The following is a 9117-nucleotide window of genomic DNA, read 5'->3' as shown; positions in this document are numbered from 1 at the left end:
TATGATAAATTCTGTTTATTTAATCATAAACAGCCAAAAAGACTTGATTCGAGCTTTTAGTTGGGTCTAAGCTGAAATTCATTATTCTTTGACCAAGACTTGAATAAATGCGGTAGGTCTAGCGAAAGAACAATAACAAAACGAAGTAGACTCTGAACAAAGTTTAATCATAATTATAAAGGTAAAGACGTGAATACGTAATTAGTACAGTGAAATTTCTGGAATTGAGAAAACCAGGGGGGGGGGTTAAGGGAACTGGCAAGAAAGTAGCCAGGAAGTTAATGTGGCGGGTCCAGACACATGATATTTTCCCGTAGTCGACAGAGAGTAATGCCCCATTTTCTTCCTTAAAAAGTTGTTGATCCGCGTCTTTGTTGAGAACGATCTTTTAGCAGTCATGTTAGTAATACTGAATTATTTATATAACAATAATTGTTTATTAAAAAGTAGTAGTAAATTTACGGGGGGGGGGGATTCCGGCCCCTTGGACTCCCTCGCTGGCCACGTCCTTGGGAACTGGATGGCTGTGTAATCATGTAAGTGTGACGACTGGGACACCTCAGGTGCTGATTGAAAACTATGAAAGGTGGAGGTTGAGAGAAATGGAAGGTGCTGAGTGAGAGAGAGAGAGAGATGGAAGATGCTGGATGAGAAAGATGGAACATGCTCTGAGAAAAGATGGAATATAGCCTACTGTGTGGGAAGGTGCTAGGTGTGAGGGATGGAAAATTCTGGATGGAAGAGATGAAGTAAGTATGTTGGGTGAGAAATGGAAGGTGTCGGTTGAGAGAAATGAAAATTGCTGGGTGAGAGATATGGAAGATGCTAGGTGGGAAAGATGGGAAATATGATGTGTGGAAGAGATTGAAGGTGCTGGTTGGGGAAAATGGATTGTGCTGTTTGGGAGAGATGGAAGAAACTGGCTTAAAATGGAAAATACTACGTACAAAAATTGATATTTTTAATTTAAAATAATTTTTCAGCTTACAATACCTTGTTCGTCTGAGGATTTAAGAATGTTATTATTTTGAAACACATTAGTCGTAGTTTGGAAAGAATCTGTTTTCTGATATAATTAAGAACTTTCAAATAATTTGCGAATAAACACACATTTTTTTAAATTTTTGGAGTAGATTTATATATAGGCCTATTGATATAATTATGTATACTACTTTCATGCAGTTGACAGTTTTAGTCCAAAATTAGTCCACATTTAGAAGAATGTAGTATTAAAATATGATGTTGAGATATATGTAGACACATTCTAACATTTCCAATAGCTAAGACTCAGAGGAGCTTTACTCTTTAATTGCGATTAATGGTGTGAAAAGATAAAAAGGTTTCAAAAATGTTTCATCGTTTAGTGGTAGAAAAATAAAACATGTTGAGAACTGGAATTTGCCGTTCAATCCAATGCAATCCACAGTAATCCGATTTAAGTAATGCAAAGAAGGCGGGGCAGACGGGTAGATGATTCCGCGCCAGACATTCAGATGAAAACCTCTATATCTTGGATTACCTGTTACTTTATTTTTTTAATTAATCATTTATCTTTGTATGTCTAGTCTTCTTTCTAATGGCTTATCTATTCCTTTATCTTTTGGATTAACTTTGCACACTTATCGTTTGGACTGTTCAGTACTCTATCTCTTGGTAAACGGACTGTAGGTCCACGTCGTAAAACTGTCGGGGTAATTTCTTACCTGCTTCTGAAGGGGTGGACAGTGGGTCCCAGGCCGGGACCGTGGACCTACTGTCCGACTCACGGGTTTCTTTTGACGAGGGTTTGACAGGGGATCGCCGTACTCACTCTACTGCCCTTGAACGGTTGTTTCGAGATCTATACTCTATATCTCATAAATATTATTCAGTAGACTACTGTATTTTTACTACTTCTTTCTGACTCGCTACAGAAGAAGACCACCTACAGAAAGATTGAAACCAAAAGCTTAATGCATAAATGAAAGTCGGGTTTATTTTCTAAGGTGTATTGCTAATTTTTTTTTTTCTGCGCTAATCGTCATTGAATTTTTGTACGTTCCTTTTTTATTGCTATTATTATTATTTTATAAATTAATTTTTATATTTACATTGTATTAATAATTTCCTATCATCGTTTCTATGTGTACATGGTGTTTGAGACTAATCGTATGTTTTGCTCATTCTGATTTATTTAAATTATTTGTTGTTATTTAAATAAATTATTTAACTTTTTACTAAACCAACCAATGTATTAATAATCTTTCCAAAATTTATATAACTATATGTATGTATTTTTAATAACTGTTATATGCATTATTGTCCTTCAAAATATATCAGTTACTTTATGTTAATAAACATAAAGTTCGTTGTTAGTACAAATAATCAACAAATTTCCCTAATTGAGTTATACCTATTTTAAAAGTTTAATTTTTAATAATATCTTACTTCCTGATACTAACGATGGACCAAGATAAGGTATAATTAAAACAAACTAACTGTAGATGTTTATCATTCATTAGGATATTGCGGAATTACAGATAGTAATGTAGTGATGCATGGAATTTGTTCAAATTTAATCCCAATTAGCAACCCACTTCAAATGTGATACCTTGAGTTTTGGTTTAAGTAAGCTGTTGTTTATATTTACTAAGCCTAAGCAGTACGCTGGGCGTGTGTAGTGGAAGTATCACTCACATTCATCCACATAATGAAGAATGAGCGCAGGTAGAAAAATTATCGCACGGCCAGGTCAGTTTTGAAAAGTAGGACAGTTAGTCCACGGCTGTCGGCGTGGACTAACTGTCCTACCCTGCAGAAAAGTGACGTCAGCCACCCTCGTCAAAACTAGGCGTGGACCTACAGTCCTACAATCCTATCTCTTGGACTGCCCACTTATTTATCTCTTTGATTAAACAATCATCTATCTTGGGCTGGCAAGTCCTCTATCTCTTGTGTTGCCTAACCTTTATCTTTTGCATTAAATAATCATTTATCTCTTGGAATGTCTAGTCCTCTATTTCTAGGATTGGCCTATCCTCAAATATTCTGGATTGCCTTTATTATCTCTTGAATTACCTCCGCTGTTGTGACCTCGAGTAAAGACATTTCAACAGACAATATAATAATTTGTAACTCTTAATATCCTAAATAATTTTAACTTTGCAGGTTGTGAAAAAGAATTATATTAATGCACTGTTGAGTATTGTCAAAATCTTTTCAAAACCTTCATTAATTCGTTTAAGTTGTTCTTGGTAATTTTCACTGATTCCACTCACTAACGACATGAACAATCGTTAGTTACATTTGAAGTGGCTTGTTTGTCTTAAAATTATGAGAATTGAGGCATGTAAAATTATTTAGTGCGCTTCAGATCTTTACACAATAGAACTCTGCGTATTCGTTTATTGTGGCGGAGGTTACAACCTATCAAATACCAGTAATACTAATACCAGTGAATTGGTCTCGGCAAAGTGTAATTAGATATGCCGGGTATTATTCGACTTATATAAATAACAAGTAAATTTATTTATTTTTTCGTGTATAATTTAAGTGTATCTAGAAAAATCTGTTACTCCACCATGCTAAGAGATCGTATCTGAAACATCGTAAACATCGTAGTGTATTTAATTGTGCACCTGATGAGACTTTGTGCTTTTACGACGTCAACTTTTTTCGAACTCTTCAGATAAACATGACTCCACATTCCATGAGTCAAGTCTGTCAGCTTCCAGGAGTTGATTTGGAGCTAAACTAAACCTTCACATAGAATAAACCCTTCCCAACATAGCTATGTACGTATGTGAAACAAATTTACTATCATCGTCTTAAATTGTATCTGCATATGGAATTGTTAGAGTTCAGGTAGTTTTACTTTGATAATACGGTATGGGTGAAACCCTCTGAATATCAGGTCTCTTGCAGAAGCACAAGCCATAATACTAATAATCTTCGCGAGAGATCTATCACACTGTTTGATCCCTCAAAACTCTTTCTTAACTTTCGGAAAACAATAAACTCTTATAATTCAAGTTTTGTAGATATTGTGACTATAGGCTTAAAACATTTCTCCTCGGCAGCCAAAGATGAGAACTTCTTGATGGATAAGGATGATGGATAAGGATGGATAAAGGATAACGTCAAAAACACTGTTAACTCATTAAAATCTGGAATTGACTACTGAGTTAGATCCACAAGTGTAGGATCTCTCCTCCTCGCGCTTAAATTAATTAGATATTCTGCCTCGTGGGATTCTAACTCGCACAGCTCCGCACCATGCGGGTACTATCGGCTAGGAGCTCCAGTTCATCTCTGGGGTCATTCGCTGGGCAGATGGCCGCTCCTGCGGGATTATTTACAAACAGGATCCTGTCAGGATCAACGTCCTAGTGATTAATAAGTACAGGGTGGAAGACCTGCGAAGGACGTTTTCCTTTCCAAAGGGCGTAGATGTAAGATGACGCTGAATAGCTGAAAGGAACTAACAATCTAAGATGACACTGATCCAAAGTATATCCATGAAAATATATAATATGATAAGAAGAATATTATGAAGTTATAACAATTATTTTAAGTTTTCAAAGGTTTACTTGATCATATATGATCAAATGTAGGACGAGGGGTCGTAAAACCACTTTCTTCTTGATGACTCTAAAACTACCTTTGAAATATTGTTTTATTTTTAACCTCTAAAGTGTTAAATATTTCGTAATCATTACTTTTTACTTATATAAATTTTAAATATTCAACATGGCCTATTAGAATTTAAGATTTTATAAGTTCAAAGGTAAAACAGTTTAAAGGAAACTGAATTTTATACAAAGTACAATATTTTGCTATAAATTACAACTTTATCAAGTACGTAAATAGACAAGTACAAGCCACCTGTCGGTGTCGGGTAACATTCTTCGGTAAGGTTTCATGCACAATGTCAAGCTTACAGCTCATTTCATTCTTCATGTGTCCTGCGGTCAAATAGACAGACACATCTCTCTCACAGAAAAGGATTTTTACAGCTACTGACAGAAATAGCTTCAATGACGCTTAGCCAAATACCGTGGTTTTGCTTGCACTACCATAGGACCTATTCTGGTATATGTAGAAATAAAGTTTCATGCATAATTTAAAGTCTGCAGATGATATTTATCGAGATAACTTGACACAGGATACATGCACATTTTTGTTCATTAAGTTTCATAGCCGTGTTAAAATAATATATTACAATCCCGGTGACGTAATAACGCAAGATCGCGCTGAAATCAAATCTTGTCAACAACTTAACATTGACTTCTCCATTCTATTTTTTGTTTCCTTTTTACTCTATTAATAAACATGTTACATGGTAAAATCTCATATGCTTGTACTCAATTTGTTTATAAATTTATTTATCCTGCAATTTTCTCGTTGCCAATCGTGGTCACCCACAAGATTATTAAATCTAATATATTAAATATTATTAAAATATTAAATATTAAATTATTAAAATATTAAATAACGCTCAGCCAAATCCCGTGAAGTGACAAGTACCATCTTCGATCTCTGTGTTGGTTTTGAAATCTACAGATCAGTTCGTTTTCGAGAAATCGTGTGGATGGACAGACAGAAGTAAAATTGTTCCTGTCCCACGAGTGATAGATAGGCTTCGCTGACGCTCAGCCAATGACCAAACTATAGAAATAAATAACAAAAAAGAATCTCCTGTTTTGCAAAAGTGTTAAAGGTAACAAAAGTATGAAATACTATTTTAACATTTGAAACGAATGTGGGAGAATTTTGACTTTACAAATTAAAATTATATATTACTATAAATTTATGTAACTATTTTATTATATAAAGTGAAATCATAACAACATTATTGAGTCCATATGGTTGTTTTGGTGTCAGTAGAAGTTGATTCTGCAATACATAACTTCTTGAATTAATTCTGAAATTAATTAACTCAAAATTTAAATTAAAACAGTTTAGTAGCATAAAACATTCAGAAATTCGCATGAAAATTTTAGACATAGTTACATTTTTAAAATTAACATGTAAGACAATGATAATACCTCTTCACTTAGTTTACACTATTTTGTAGTCTGGGTGTCTCTAATGTCGAAACAATGTTCATTTTGAGCATTTTCTTCGCCGAGTTTTTTGGATCTCTTCAGACGAACATGATTCCAGATTCCAGGAGTCAAGTCTGTGACAGCGCCAAGTTCCAGACGCAGCACGAAGAGGAAGGTGTACTGAAGCTAAAGTCAACATTCACGTTGATCCATACCTCTCCACCATAGCTAAGTTATGTGTAGACTAACATGTATTTGTAAGATTAAACATTTAACTATAAGAAAAGAATTAATAATAATACACATAAAAATCACAAAAAACGTAATTTAATGTAGTACTGGAGATAAACAACAGAACGCAACTAACTCAAAAGGCAAGTTGGTGAGCATTAAGCAAAAACGAATCAATCGCGCCTCTTATCCGCTTACAGAAATACTGGTATATCTGTAATGTATCTCTTCAATGCGTCGTGCCTCTTATCCGCTTACAGAAATACTGGTATATCTGTAATGTATCTCTTCAATGCTTCGCGCCTCTTATCCCCTTACAGAAATACTGGTATATCTGTAATGTATCTCTTCAATGCTTCGCGCCTCTTATCCGCTTACAGAAATAGTGGTATATCTGTAATGTATCTCTTCAATGCGTCGCGCCTCGCCTCCTCTTACTATCCACTTACAGAAATAGTGGTATATATGTAATGCATCTCTTCAATGCTTCGCGCCTCTTATCCGCTTACAGAAATAGTGGTACATCTGTAATGTATCTCTTCAATGCTTCGCGCCTCTTATCCGCTTACAGAAATAGTGGAATATCTGTAATGTATCTCTTCAATGCGTCGCGCCTGTTATCCGCTTACAGAAATACTGGTATATCTGTAATGTATCTCTTCAATGCTTCGCGCCTCTTATCCGCTTACAGAAATACTGGTATATCTGTAATGTATCTCTTCAATGCGTCGCGCCTCTTATCCGCTTACAGAAATACCGGTATATTTTTAATGTATCTCTTCAATACGTTCATTCGTCGAGAACTTTCATCATTGGCCTTAATGGGGTCGAGAAAACAGTAGCACAATCGGCAAGTTAAAACTGTAACTGTATTTTAAATGAAAAATATATGGAGGAGGAATATGAAACAACAATGAGTCAAAACGAATATTTTTATTATTGCGTACAATAACATCATTAAAAACAATAATACTCTGCTAAAATAATTAACAATTGTATAAACTGTATATTAGAGTATATTATAATGGGTTTACCGTGACTTACACGCACATATTGTTCAATAATCTTGTGAACAACGCATCCATGTTGATTGCATCAATAAAAGAGAGAAAAATTAAAGTTAGACGGATTGCAGTTTAGAGTGCAGAGAGAGAGAGGAAATTCAATTAGTTTAAAAAGTTAATTATCTTTTTATTATCAATCTCTTTATCTCAAATAATGTCGTTATAAACCTCCAATGGTTACACGAATTCAAGACGGAGTCAGTTAACATTACTTTATATCTTGGCTATTGATACATAATACTGTAACTATTCTTTTAGAATAAGCAGTTTATAACTTATTTGTAATTTATCAACGTGCATGTGGTGGAAAAACTGTGGAAGGATACTCTGGTGTAACTGACGTACTATATAATGTGAAACAAAATTAAAGGGCCCAAAGTAAATCCCTGCAGGACTCCATTATTTTATACACTGAAGACAAATGTTTTTTTAGAAAAATTTTGAATTTCTGTTAAATTAAAAAGGGTAATTGTAGAAAGTTTAGAATAACAAAGGAGCAATAACAGTGAATTTGATCATTTGCCTCAATTCTTTTACCAACTCCAACTAAATCTTGCACAATAACTGTTTAATGTGGCTACTTCAATTCCTAACTATTCAATGTGTCTCTCCAGTGTCCAAAGCCCAATTGTCCTCAAGGTTATATTTAGCCTATAGATTGCGCCTTAACACAATTTATCTTCTATCTATTAGCACAATAATTATATAATATCTGTAAAGCAAAAAGATATCCTAAATGTTCTGATACATATAAACAACCTATACCTATGCAAAAATGAAACTTTTGAATCAAAATTCAATAAATTTGGCCAAAACATTAGGAGTATATCATATAGGTTGTATTCGGGCTCTCTGTTGTATACTTTCAGTAGCCTATTTGTTCTTTGGATCGGAAATGTTTAATGAGGATTTGTACTGTATGTTTGTGATTTTTTGTTTTTCACAGCGGTCCCATTTTTCAATTTTACACGTCCCTTCTCTTGAACAAACTTTAAACATAACATTTAAAAATTATACGGTTACAAGATGTTAAAGGTTTCAAAAACTTAATGTCTATGTTTTGGGAAATCGACGTCATAGACCTCATTCCATATCAACTTTCGAGAAATGAAAGTGGAATATTAGAACAAAAATGGGAATCAATTTATTAGTATCATTTGATAGGATTACTGAGAACCCAGATAGGATCAGTCTAAAATTTATGAATGATATATTTAACCTGAATTGACATGTTTCATCAAATATGAATATTGAATACTGTCAGTACAGTAACTTAATTCAGTTTTAATACAGAGATGCTAAGAAGTTTCGCTTGTGACAAAGCATATACATTGTGATAATAATACTATAGAGAAGGTAAATATTCATAAAGGTAATGGAGAATTAATAATTGGAGTTGGCCAATGATATTGTTTAATTACTTAAATTTGCAGAATAAAATCAATGTATTTTATGAGAATTGATATTGCTTTATTTTTGTGGTGATCAACACGAGCAGTCGTGGCCGAGTGGTTAAGGCGTCTGACTAGAAATCAGATTCCCTCTGGGAGCGTAGGTTCGAGTCCTACCGACTGCGCAAAACTTTTTGCGTCCTACATGGCTATTTTTTTGTTTCGTTACTATTTGTATTTGTAATAATACTTCTTTCACAAAGTATTTTTTTATATTAGATCATCTTTATTTTCAAAATATTAGAATATATTAATAGAGATTGTATATAAAAAATTTATACGAGTCATGAATATTGTTTTAATGTAAATATAACTTAAATAAGTATTATGGACATAATAAAAAAT

General features: G+C 33.8%; 1 non-coding gene across 1 annotated transcript; it reads left to right on the top strand.

The window, feature by feature from the left end:
* The first annotated feature begins 8815 nt into the window (after window positions 1-8815).
* On the top strand, window positions 8816-8897 carry Trnas-aga. Its single transcript has one exon. It is a non-coding gene; the product is annotated as a tRNA-Ser (tRNA).
* The last annotated feature ends 220 nt before the right edge of the window (window positions 8898-9117 follow it).

This window comes from Homalodisca vitripennis, chromosome 5 (genome assembly GCF_021130785.1).
Source record: "Homalodisca vitripennis isolate AUS2020 chromosome 5, UT_GWSS_2.1, whole genome shotgun sequence".
Classification (NCBI taxonomy): Eukaryota; Metazoa; Arthropoda; class Insecta; order Hemiptera; family Cicadellidae; genus Homalodisca; species Homalodisca vitripennis.
This window is presented reverse-complemented; position numbering and strand designations above follow the sequence as displayed.